Source organism: Pseudorca crassidens, chromosome 4 (assembly GCF_039906515.1).
Source record: "Pseudorca crassidens isolate mPseCra1 chromosome 4, mPseCra1.hap1, whole genome shotgun sequence".
Lineage (NCBI taxonomy): Eukaryota > Metazoa > Chordata > Mammalia > Artiodactyla > Delphinidae > Pseudorca > Pseudorca crassidens.
Window position 1 is genome coordinate 60,327,543 of NC_090299.1, and position 12,475 is coordinate 60,340,017.

Below are 12,475 nucleotides of genomic sequence, written 5' to 3' on the forward strand. Positions count from 1 at the left end.
AAGAGAGGGAATCATAGCTCTTGACTCACAATATAAGGTACAGAAGTTTATACTTGAATGTTTCATAAGAAGTTGATAAGGATATGAAAAAATAATGTTACAACACTTAAATAACACTACTGTGAAAGACACTGTTGAAAACATTTCATTTTTAAAAATTATAATTGTGTGAAGTATGATTGGTGTCCCAGTTTTATACATGAGTAAACTGAGGCACAGAGTGTTAACATATTCAGCACTAAAAAGGAAGAAAGAGAGAGAAGGAAAGAAGGAAGAAAGGAAGGGAGAAAGAAAGGAAGGGAGGGAGGATGAGGGAGGACGGGAGAAAAAGAAAGAAAGAGAAAGAAAGAAAGAAAAAGAAGAAAGAAAGAAAAAAGAAAGAAAGAAAAAAGAGAAAGGAAGGAAAGAAGAAAAAGTTGGTTTTGATTTTGCTGAAAGAGATGACAAAAATAAATTGTTTCATAAACTGTATGGTTCAGCTCTTTAGTATTTGTCTACCTTCAAGAGACAATATGTCTCAAATTGATATAATTTCTCTAGCAAGGTTACATTTATAATCTCCAGTACTATTCATTTTCATCTATACTGGGTTGCAGCCAATTCCCTTTCACCAATGACGCTTATCAATAAAACAGGCAGATGTGGAAGAAATTGCTGTCTTAAATTATAGGAAACTGTCATGAAGGATTATTTTTCACATGCATGAGTCCTCAAAAGGCTGTGCAAGATCATTCTGAGTGACAGGAGACATCCTATCAGACATCCTATCAGTATGAAATATCACAAAAGCTATGATAAAAACTTTATGCTACAGCAGACTACTGCACTTGAATTAGGTATACAGTGTATCAGAGGGGGGAAATATTATTTAAATATTATATAATTCTTGACTAAATACATTATTTTTAAAACATAAATTCATTACAAAAGTGGAAAATTAGCATAGGAATTTCTAAAGCAGTATCTTTTGAGAATGCAAAGCTAGTCTTTCTTGACTTATATTTTCCGATTTTTCTATCAATGATTCATAGTTGAATTTATTCCTTACAAAGGAATAAATATTAGATAGGAAATTCTCACCACATTTCTTGGTATATTGTATCTAATTTTTCCTTTAATGCTTTTTGGGTCAAAATTAAATTTAACCCTCTAGATGTTTATATGTTATTTAGAATGACTTCCTCTCTATGTTTGAATTCATTATATATCTGTCTTCCCATCCAAATAGTAAGTTCTTCGGGAATAAGTGTTTTATTATCATTTGCAAAGTGCTGGCACACAGGAGCCATTTAATACATGCTTGTTGGCTGACTGAATAAATCAATGGAAATTTATTACCTTCTGTATTATGAAGAGAAAATGAGACAGAATGAGCAGTTGAGTAGAACAATATTTGGATAAGAAGGTGTCCAAAAGGAAATGGTCAACATTGCTAAATCCTACAAAAATGATTAAGGAGAACAAAGACCAAGAGGATATAGCTGCCAGATTATAATGAGAAAGAGTGTGAAAGCAAGGTAAAGAGAGAGCAGTAGTAGGCGTAAAAAGCAAAATAATATATCTTGTCGAAAATAGAAGTAAAAAACTGGTTATAGATACAGTGCACAGCAAGGGCAAATAAGTTTGTTTGTGAGAGAGGGACTTAGGTTAATGCAAAAGGAAGGAAATAGTATATATGCAGTCAGCATGGAAATAAATAGAAAGAACTTGTTAAATTTACTTTTATGGCAATTCTGTGAAGTATTCTTATACTTTAATTATATTCTTTATAAAGTGGCATTCTCCGAATTGAATCAATAATTTTATAAAAATTGGCACTGCATATGTTTAAAAAGGAAGGAAAAAACATTTATAAATTAAATTTAGTGATCAATTTTTTGTTTGTTTATTATGCGTCATTTCACAAAGCAATTCAGATGGTCAGCCACAGCTAATAAGGACACATCATATTTCTCTTTATAAAATATTTTACATGAATGATATTTTGATCTAGTGAAAGGTTATCAATGTTAGAAGCAAGTAAAAGAAAACTATTTTGCAAACTGGAAGTCAGTTCAGGGCAGAAAATACATATGGAACATATACTTTTTGATTGCAGACTCTGTGCTAGGTAATATACTACAGAGGTGTCTAAGAATTACTGTCCGGGATAAGCATATACTTTAATGAGAGAGACAAATGAATAAATGGGTCCACTCCAATATAGGCATTAAAATAAAAGCATGTATGGTGTAATATGATGACAAAGAGGGGAAGGGCATTTTAGAGAAATTTTCTCGAGGTGTCGATAATTGATTGGAAGTGGGAGGAGATGAAGAATTACAGGATAGACCCTAGGTTACAGATTCATGTACCTGGGATAAATTTTTGCCATTAAATTAACAGATATATGCCATTAAATATATATATGAAGTTTAAGTGACATCATAATAAGTATTCAGTTATAATTTGAACTGTATAAGCTTAAGACATCTTTGAGACATACAGACCTGACTTATAAGCAGGTAAATAGATGAGTTAGAAATGCAGGTTGAGGGCTAAAGAGAGGCATTGGGAATCATTAGCATATTGATGGAATATTCAATCAGGAGAGTAAATTAAAACAAAGAGAAAGAAAAAGAAGTACAGTGGACTAGTTTACAACTCCTTCGGAGATTCAGTGTTTAAGGATCAAGTATAAAAGTGGATACAAAGGACTGGGGATGAAAAATCAGACAAAATAGTGTCATTAAACTAGAAGGAACAAAGAGTTTAAAAACTGACCATTAAACAGTATTAGAGAGTCTCAGTAAAATATGCATGCAGGGATCCATGTTAGAAAAACAGCTTTAATAGAGTGGAAGAAATAGAAGCTGTGTTAATATATCTGAGGGTGGGAAATGTATAGTAAAGCAATGAGTGACTGGATAATTTTTACAATACTTGGCTGAGAGAGAAGTCAAAAATCCCAGAAAACCTAAAATAAAAATGTAGGGAGGCTATAAAGAGACAATTTAGACAAGAACCCCAAATGACTCATGTATATAATGGATGCACTGAATGAGTTGACTTTAATGGGGCACAAATAAGCAATGGCTTTATTTTTATTCTACTCCTGTGTTCAGTTAGGCTCTGCCAGTTCTCTCACATCTACTCTTTGATGATCTCAGTGAATCCCAGATATTTCCTTTTATTTTTGTTTTGCAATTGGTCTAATTTTGGTGGTTGCTATTTATCTTAAGATATTATAAAGTCCTGTCCAATGCTCTGTCAAACTTTAATCTAACAGCAAATACAACAACTTATTTTATTCTGGGCTCACAGTAGAACTGTGGCTTAGCATCCTTCCCAAGAGAAAGTATGGGAGCATGATTTATTCTTCTTTATATGCTTTCAGTCATCTTCCCTTCCCTACCCTGAAGCTTGTGTTTCTTACAGAGTTGTATGATGGGTGTAGTTAATAGAAAATGGGAAAAAGCATTTCATTTATGTGGTGTAAGTAGTAGTTCTTTCTGTGGATATTGACGCTCTTTGTGAACAGGAAATACAATTTCCTGTGTGATACAATTTGAGGGCTCATTCAGATAAGCCTGTAAGGTTCAGCAGATAATCAGCTAAGTCTCCTCTCTTCATAGTCATGGCAGACTTCACCAAGGAGCTGTCTCGCAGACCCTGTGCGAGGCTTGCTTGAGTTGCCAGTAGCAAGAACCCTGAGGGGTAGGATCACAAGAAGTCAACTTTCATGAAAATGCACTTCCCACATAAGGAATCTGTCTTTCTATGCCTTAGTAAGTCCTCCCAAAAATGTAAATTGAAGAAGGGGATCCTAGAAACAGCAACATTTAAATGCCTGTGATAGAGCTCTTATTGAAGTCTAAATTAAAGTAGCGGCAGTCTTATAAGGATTTTACCTGTTTACATCATCCCTTAACCTTTCATCCCAACTTATAGAAGAGCCACTAGTGCGGGAATGGATGGAGGCGGTGAGAGAGAAGGAATAACGAGAAAGCAGCTTGTGCTTCTCTTCCTGATGCAGGTTCTTGAGCTTAAGATCAAGTTTCAAACTGGATTTGGAAGCTTTGAATTGGATGTGAGATTGATATCTTAAATTGAACTAGACTGAAAGTTTTAATGCTTGAGAATGTACTTAAATTATCAAATGAGACATTTAATAACAGAAAGTGACTAATGGGCTAAATACAGGATCAGACTGTTCAGTCAGTTAAAATCAGAGATCTCACTGGGTGTCAAGCTTTACTAAATAAATTCAAGGACATAGGCAAGCAAGAAGGTGCAGTGAAGCAGAAAGAGGTCAGGGAAACTGAGGCAGTTCCCCAGGCCCTCACCTTTCCGTGTCAGATATGCATCTCTGGCACAGGAGAGATGAGGTTCCTAATGAGTTTATAGAGTGCTTGCTTGCTTCACACAGCAAGAATTGCAATTATGACACACCTCCATTTTATATCAGAGATTGCATAGCTTACACAGAATTCTCCAGGGTATCAAGTCTCAGAGAACCTAAGTTCTACTTAGTACAGGTTATTCTTAGGCAGAGTCATCCTATGAAGCGCATTTTAATGATAAGTTCTCTTCCCCTCAGCAGATATCTTTTTTTTTTTTTCCTATTTACTTGAGAATACATTTACAAGGAAACTAGTCTGGTTGACCTGTTTTATGTATTTTTTCCTCTGGAGGTGCTCCCCCTGTTTAACAGAATGAATGACATTCAGATAAGCTATTATAGTTTCTCAACTGGAAAGCTCTGGAATCTTCCCAAGATGTCATTAAAAGGGAAAAAAAAAAAAACACATTAACAACATAGTGTTGAATGAATAACAAGGGCAGAATAGCAAAATGCCATTCACATATACTTAACATGTGTAGTATACACATAAAACAGCAGTATGCATTTTGCAAGGGCACATCGTTTTTCAAATGTATACATATGTGTTTAAGTAAATGCCAATGGGGATCAGAGTATCCATGGATATAAAAGGAATACAATTAGTATTAAATATTATAACAAGAGGGACATTCTACTGATGGTGATAAAGTGCTTTACACTAATGAAAATGGTTACTCAATCTTTTATACCTGTGGTCTAAAAATAAATTTAGGGAGGAAGAGGAAGAGAACAATAGGATAGTCTATTCCAAAGTGTAGATGGTGAATCTGAGAACGGTTTTATTTTTGGAGTGTAGATATAATTGTTACTGTTTCGTTTTGTTTTCCTAAGGATGGGAAATATAATGACATGTTTAGAATGAGAGAAATGGACCAGTAGGGAAAGCAGTCACAGCGTAGAAAGTTTCTCAGAGAGCTAAAGTAGGTAAAAAGCTAATGATTGGACATATGAAAATGGAAACCCCAAAATTCTGATTTCAAATTCAGTATTTTTTGTAGCATATTTGTAATTTTGTCCATGAAAATGTAAAATCATTCAATCTATTAGATACATGGAATTATCTCATGTTCAATCCTGATCTGTTTATAAAGTATCAATTTCTGTGTTTATTTTGACTTATTGTACAAGTTGAAATGTTTACTCAAATATGCTTTTAACATGTACATCAGGCTAATGTTATGACTATGCTGTGAAAACTCTGGAAAAGAGTATAGGTATATTGAAAAGTTGTATCATATTTAAGGCTAGACATCTTCAGCAAAAATTTACGTTCGAGTCACCATATTTCAAATTATTTTTATGATATGTACTGACTTTTACTCAATTATGGCACATATTTTTATTTTTATAGTTAACTCACTGTATACATTAGACATTTTACAAACAGTTAAACAGAATTATAAAACCAGTATTAATTATTGCATGTGCTTTAATTTCTTTTATATTACTTAGCAACTTAGAAATATTATGTCTTCTTAATTCAGTAAAGGCTTATTCTTGGTAGCATTTACTATTATGAAGGTGCATAGTTCGATATTCTATGGTATGAGTAAGCCTATCTCCAGTGTCTAAACTCTCAGATATGAAATTTTATTTTTAAATGAAGACTATCCCATAAAATGTTCATATTTTTCCATAACTACACTATAATAATCCCTATAATTTCACATTCAATCTGTAGTCATTTTTCATAAATATACAATAATTATAATAGAAAATTCATCTATAATCTCAAATATCTATATTGACTTAAATATAAATTCTAAATCCCTTCTTACAATAAAAATTGAGTGATTAATCTTCATATAGGCATAGTTCAACTCTGTATATGAATATACAGGTAAGACTATCATCATTCCTAGAAAAACCTACAAGTAATCTTATTGGTGACATCCAAACATGCTTTAAGAAATTCTCCTTTCTTAGTATGACAAACGTGGTATAAAGATGATGAGTTTACTACAATGTATATCTTTCCTTCCTTTCTTCCATCTTCTCTAGTTTTAGTTTTCTTTTTTTTTTTTCATCATTAAAACTGCTAACTGCTTAATGAATGATCAGAAGCAATGATATAAGAAATGAAGAAAGCAATAATGGTCAGAGAAGAAAATTATTTTTAAAAAAGTAGCATCATGTAAAGTTACTTTATCACTGAACTGGACTTCTACTAAAAAAAAAAAAAAAAAACAAGTGGGGGAAACAAAAGAGGTTTGATAAATGGATGCAATCAACTATAGATAAATGACCACAATGATCTGACTTGTTCACTTATGAGCTTCTGAGAAACAGTTAATCTCAATGAAGCCTGCTGGGCTTTTCTTTGCTTTTGGTCAGATCTTCATATAATTTATTCTTTCCTTGAACACAACTAGTAAAAGTGAACAAGAATACAAATTAACCATTTAATAAAGAGTTTCCGGAAACACACACACAGGTAACCACTTCTTTTTTTCCTCATTTTAATACAAGTATGTCATCATTATACTGTTTTCTATATTAATGATTTTATATTTCTGATGTAGCTCTGTTTCCCTATCTATCTATCTACCTACTTATCTAATAGAATTGCTGTCCATGTTATGAATATCTACTTTTAATCAAGTTTCTTTTATTATACTGCAGATAAATATTGCCATTTAAAATTACTTTCTCAAACTAGTTACTATTTCATCCACATTAGTTCATCTGCTACTTTCCTTTATTATTCACTCTTCCTGACTTTGTGCGAGTTTTACCGTTTAAAAAGCCTTTCCCTACTTTTTCTCCTCTTCACCTTTGTATTCATTACATTATTGAGCCTTCTCAAAAAACTTCTAGATTAAATGTACCTTACCATGATTATGCCTTTATTTTCTTTCTGTTTAGAATGTATGACCCATATAATTTATTACTTAGAATTATAGTATTTTAAATGTACTAATGCCAATCAAATGTGCTTATGTTGTTTAAAATATAGGTTTTAGGATTTTTGAAATCAAGGATCAACATTTCTGCCTTTTTCTATTAATTTTCTTTCTTCCCCCCGAATGCCTAGCCGACACCAAGAACACATTAAGGACATTCAATAATTGCTTGTTAAATGAAAGAAAGAATGAATATTTGAGAATTGCCTAGAAAACTGTGAGAGTATCCTTTTGACCTAAAAACATTATACTAGCATCTTCCAGGAATGCCAGAGTTAAGAATATAATTACTAATATCAACAAAAATTTATTTTTTCTGGATAATGTTTTGTTTTCTGAGCAAAATCCTGATGTACTTTGAAAGTTAGGCCTGATGTTAACCTCAAGAGTATATGATAGATAGAGAACCAAGTTCATAGAACCAAGTTTGAACCCAGGAACCCAAACTACCCATTCTTATGTCAGACCATCCTTTTTTATTTTTGAGTTCTTAACTCCCTTAGCTTTATCCCCCTTTTCTGTGAAATTAAGGGTTTGAGTAGACAATCTTTAAGGCCGCTTCTAGTTCTAAACTCTTATACTTTATTAACCACAACTTGTTGCCTCAGTTGGCTCAGAGGTTCAGCTTAAGCATCTACTGGGGACATTCTAGCTTTTAACACGGAGCAGAGATAAAGGAAAAGGAAAAGTGGGTAGGCGTGTTAACAAAAGCAAGCTGAGAACAAGAAAAGGTAAGGGCAATTAAAATTCCCAGAATAACCACATGGTAGTTTGTTTCAGTTCAATTTCTTTTCTGTTGTATTTTGTTGGCAAATATGGCCGTTAATGAAACATAAAGACCAAGCTTTATTTTAATAGTTTTCCCTCTCTTTTCTCTCAAGTCTCTCTGTCTCTCTTTTATATACCATAGCTCAATCTAATATTCCACCCTCTTTTCTTCCCCTCTCTAAAAGGAGGCAAACTATACTGACAGAAGAAAAGATTAAAATGTTGCTAAGTGGAATGGTCAAAAAATTTACAATTACCTGGACATTTTAAGAAAGATGAAATTAGTTGTGATACAGATGACATGAATTACAGATAATTCATTTGTCCAATACTTAAGCCCTATATAGGCATCCTGGATCTTGGCAGGTGAAAGAGGTGTTTATATCTCAGGAAGCCATGAGAGTGTCTAGTGCCTAGGAGTATTAATTTTCTTCCTCTGACAAATATTTCCTCTGACAATAATGTTGTGAACTTTAGTTCAAATTATTTTCCTAACATTCATATACTCACTGCATTTTTTTTTGTTTTACTTCCAAAAAATATGAAAGTTGAATTGCTAAACAAAAGCAATGAGTTCCATTATACTTTTATATCAATGAGGGTCCAGTTAAGAGACAAAAAATACACTAGTAATTTAAACAAGGAATCTTTATTATAAAGAATCATTAACTTATACAAAGCCTTTCACTACTAAAAGAGATATAAGGAACTCTATGGAGTCCAGAATTTGCAAGTGCAAATAAACACGTTATACTATTACTAAGTTGAAGGATACTGGACAGTGAAAGAAACTGAAGACTTAGGAGAGGTTCCTCCACCCAAGGCTGAGATTTCAAACTCTTTGCAGAAGGCATGGCTAGAGAGACAAGCAGTTTTCCAGTGGCAACAAAGCTTTCTAGAGGATGCAGGCCAGTGCTGATCTACAGAAACGGTCTGCCATTGCCAGAGGAAGTGGGCAGATGTGAGCTGGTCTGTAGAAGTAAGTTACGTGTTGGTGAGGCAGTTGCCTGAGGTCTCAGCTGGACCTTCTTTAGAAGCAACCTCATAAAGGATAGTCAGTTGCTTGATGATGGATGAAGTTCATCTGTAAAAGCAGCCAGCCAGGTAGGAAGAGCATGGCTTAAAAGTAAGGGCACAGCTCCTGTGAAAGACAGTGAGGCTAGAAACTGCCTATAAAGTCTCATGAAGTGAGAGCCACCAAGCCTCACCTCCTGCACTAGATAAAATATGGAGGCAGCACCCAACCTGAGGGAAGTGGCTTCTTGTCACTATCACCTCACTATGTCACTCCAGCACTCGTTATTGAAACAAAAGCCCAACAATGTACCAGCTAGAGAAACAGAAATACGTACAGGGTCCACAAAACTGGGAAAAAGAAGGTTGGGTTTGGAGCGGAGAGACTATAAATGATAGCTGGCCCAATCTTTTATCACTGAACACCTTGCCTTAAAAAAATTGAACTTATTATCCCTAGAGCTTACCGGAGAGGGAATCTAGATCAGTGCTTTATTCTACCATTTACTTTGCCATTTATTGTACCTTTTATGTTCCTCATTTAAAGTAATCTGGAGGCATGCTAGCATCATTTCAATACCAAAACATATGATGACAGTCTGTTAGGTTGAAAGAAGAAACCTGTGTTTACTTGATTTCAACCAAATATTTTAATAAAATGCTTATTTTGGCAGGTTCAGGTACCTCACTAACCAATAAAATCTGTGCACGTATGCCTTTCTAAATTTCTTCCCCAAAATATATGTTTATATTAGTGGGGACATGGGATTAGAAATAGGAAAAACATATGTACATATACATATAAAACATATATACATGTATACATATAATGAAAAAATCATTCCCAAATGTGATTTTAGCCTATATTTTGGTCTTAATTCTCAAGAGATTAAAGTTAAAGACATTACTGATTATAGAATTTCAGATATTGTTCATTGCATGTATTCAGTTAAAAGAAGATTTATCAATGTCCAGAGACACTTGTTCACTCACTAATATTTCATAACTGGATAGTGGCAGATTGGTCTAGAACTAAAGTCTCATGCTTTAAATCTCAGTTCTTTCTTCATATTGTGTGCATTAGAAAGAGCTAATAATATGTACAGAGTTTACCATACCATCCTTTCAGAATTAAATAATACTGCCTCTCACCGGCAGGGATACAGTGACATAATAAAACATTACTTAAAGCTCCATATTATGTACATTTTACTTCACATAAAATAGTTTATTTTAATCTAAGTAATATAAAATCTCTAGCTCAGATTTCTTTAAAAATTAGCAGAACATGTAACCTGATGAGGAAACATTTAAAGGGGACATAATATGTCAGGCCTATCTTCTAAAATTTAAGCCACTTCATTTTTCCTTTTTTTTTTAAACTTTCTTTGCTAAATATAGGTTATTTGATCTTATTTTCACATTCCCTTGAGATCTTAAGAAAATAATTTTTTCTTTTCTTTGGTTCATGAAGAAATGGCAGGAGAAAATTAAGACTGATAGCACAATACATCAGAGGCTCAAGAAATTACCTGAGATATCTCTGCACAGCTGTGTGACAAATGCCACTCACCTCCCTTGCCTCCTTTAAAATGTTTCTTTGTTTGATATAAATGATATAGTAGTCACTATGTAAGGACAGACTATGACCAGAAGTCAACTGCATTAATGTAGCAGACACTTTATTCCTAGGATATATGATTTACCTCTTCTAAAGAAAAAAAAAATTGCCATATTCTGGCATACTTTAATCTGTCAGATTTCTGGGTCAGATGACTTCCTTAAAGCGGATGGGAACAATTTATTCATAGGAAGCCAGTGTACTGGACTTTACGGTAGGGTGATCCATTCATATTTTTAAAAGTTTTAAAGTTACATTCAGATAGGAAAACGGCCAGCGTAGAGTATAGGAAAGACATTTCAGGTACGAATGTTAGAAAAAATTTTCTTCAGAGAATGTTATACTTTCTCTCAAGAATAAGCATACTTAAATATGAATCAAATATATAACCCAACTACAGAGAAACATTATAAGATCATTGTCTGTTCCCTACCAAGGCAACACTTCCAGGCACTGTAAGTGATGTCAGGATCATATAGCACCAATAATCACACTCTTTGGTTAATGTGAATTGGAGACTTTGAAGCTGAGAAAATTAAATAGGGTATATTGATTTAGTATTTTTGAGCCTATATTCCCCAGAATTTAGAGGAAGAATGGAGCCCATAACTTTTATTTGGTGCTATTTTTGGTCAGTATTTTATACACACATGCACACACACACGCACATATATATATATATGTATATGTATATGTATATATACAACCATAGTATTCCAGGAATTGTGCCAATACCACAAACATTTATATAGAGAACTGTTCTGGTGTTAATACAATTGCCTATGAAAGGATCTTTAGGAAATGCTAGCTATAGGCAAAATACCATTTTTCCCCTTCTAATCCAAACAGGGTATTGGAACCTTCATATTTGAAGCATCGACACTTACCTAGATACAGACTCATTAAAAGTCATTCTTAGTTCTGTCAAAGCTGTCAACATAGCATCTTACTCAAGAAGTATTTTTTGATCACTCATAGTGTAACCTTAAACACTTCAACAGAAAGTTACAGAAATAAAGGCAATAAGTTTGATTCATTCAATGCAGAATGCATTTAATGAAGCACTGTGATCATAAACTCTAGCTATTATCTACCTCTTCAAGTGGGTGAAAACTAATACAACTTTCACCCAATATGTGCCAAACAAAAGGTGCAATGAAAACTGGCATTGAAGGGTATGAGCTTTCTGACAACAGTATTAGTCACATCTTACACACTGACCTTTTTAGTGGCAGGCATATTCAGTAAGCTGTTACAAGGAGTTGGCATTTTCAGATGTAATGAATCTCTTTAATGTCTGTCACCTGCTTAACAGGACTACCATCTCTTGACTGATGAGTTTCCAGTGATGTAAAAATCCACTCAACTGCTTTATGGATTTTGCCACTATTCAGAAGACACAGTGGCTATCTCAAAGAGTTAATAATGATATTATTTGCAGCCCCAAGACACAATTATCTGTAAGAAAACAGTGGAAAGAAGTGATGATTGACTAAGTTAAACTCTTTAGGTATAAGTGCCAAAGGAACATGGCTATTATTCAGAACAAGTGCTTCATGTGAATAAAACTTCATTCTCGGGGGGCTCCAAAAGTTCAGAGGCTAGCATGTCTAAATTAGGCTCTCTCTCCGTTCAATGTCAGTTCCTAATCCTGTTTTTGATTGAAAGGTATATGGCTTTCAGCGTTCATCTTTATTCTGATTTATCTTAATATGCTCAAATTCTTGAATTTAATGAAATGGATTAATGGTGGACAATTGTGCTCTTCATTCCTCCTCTGGCTTA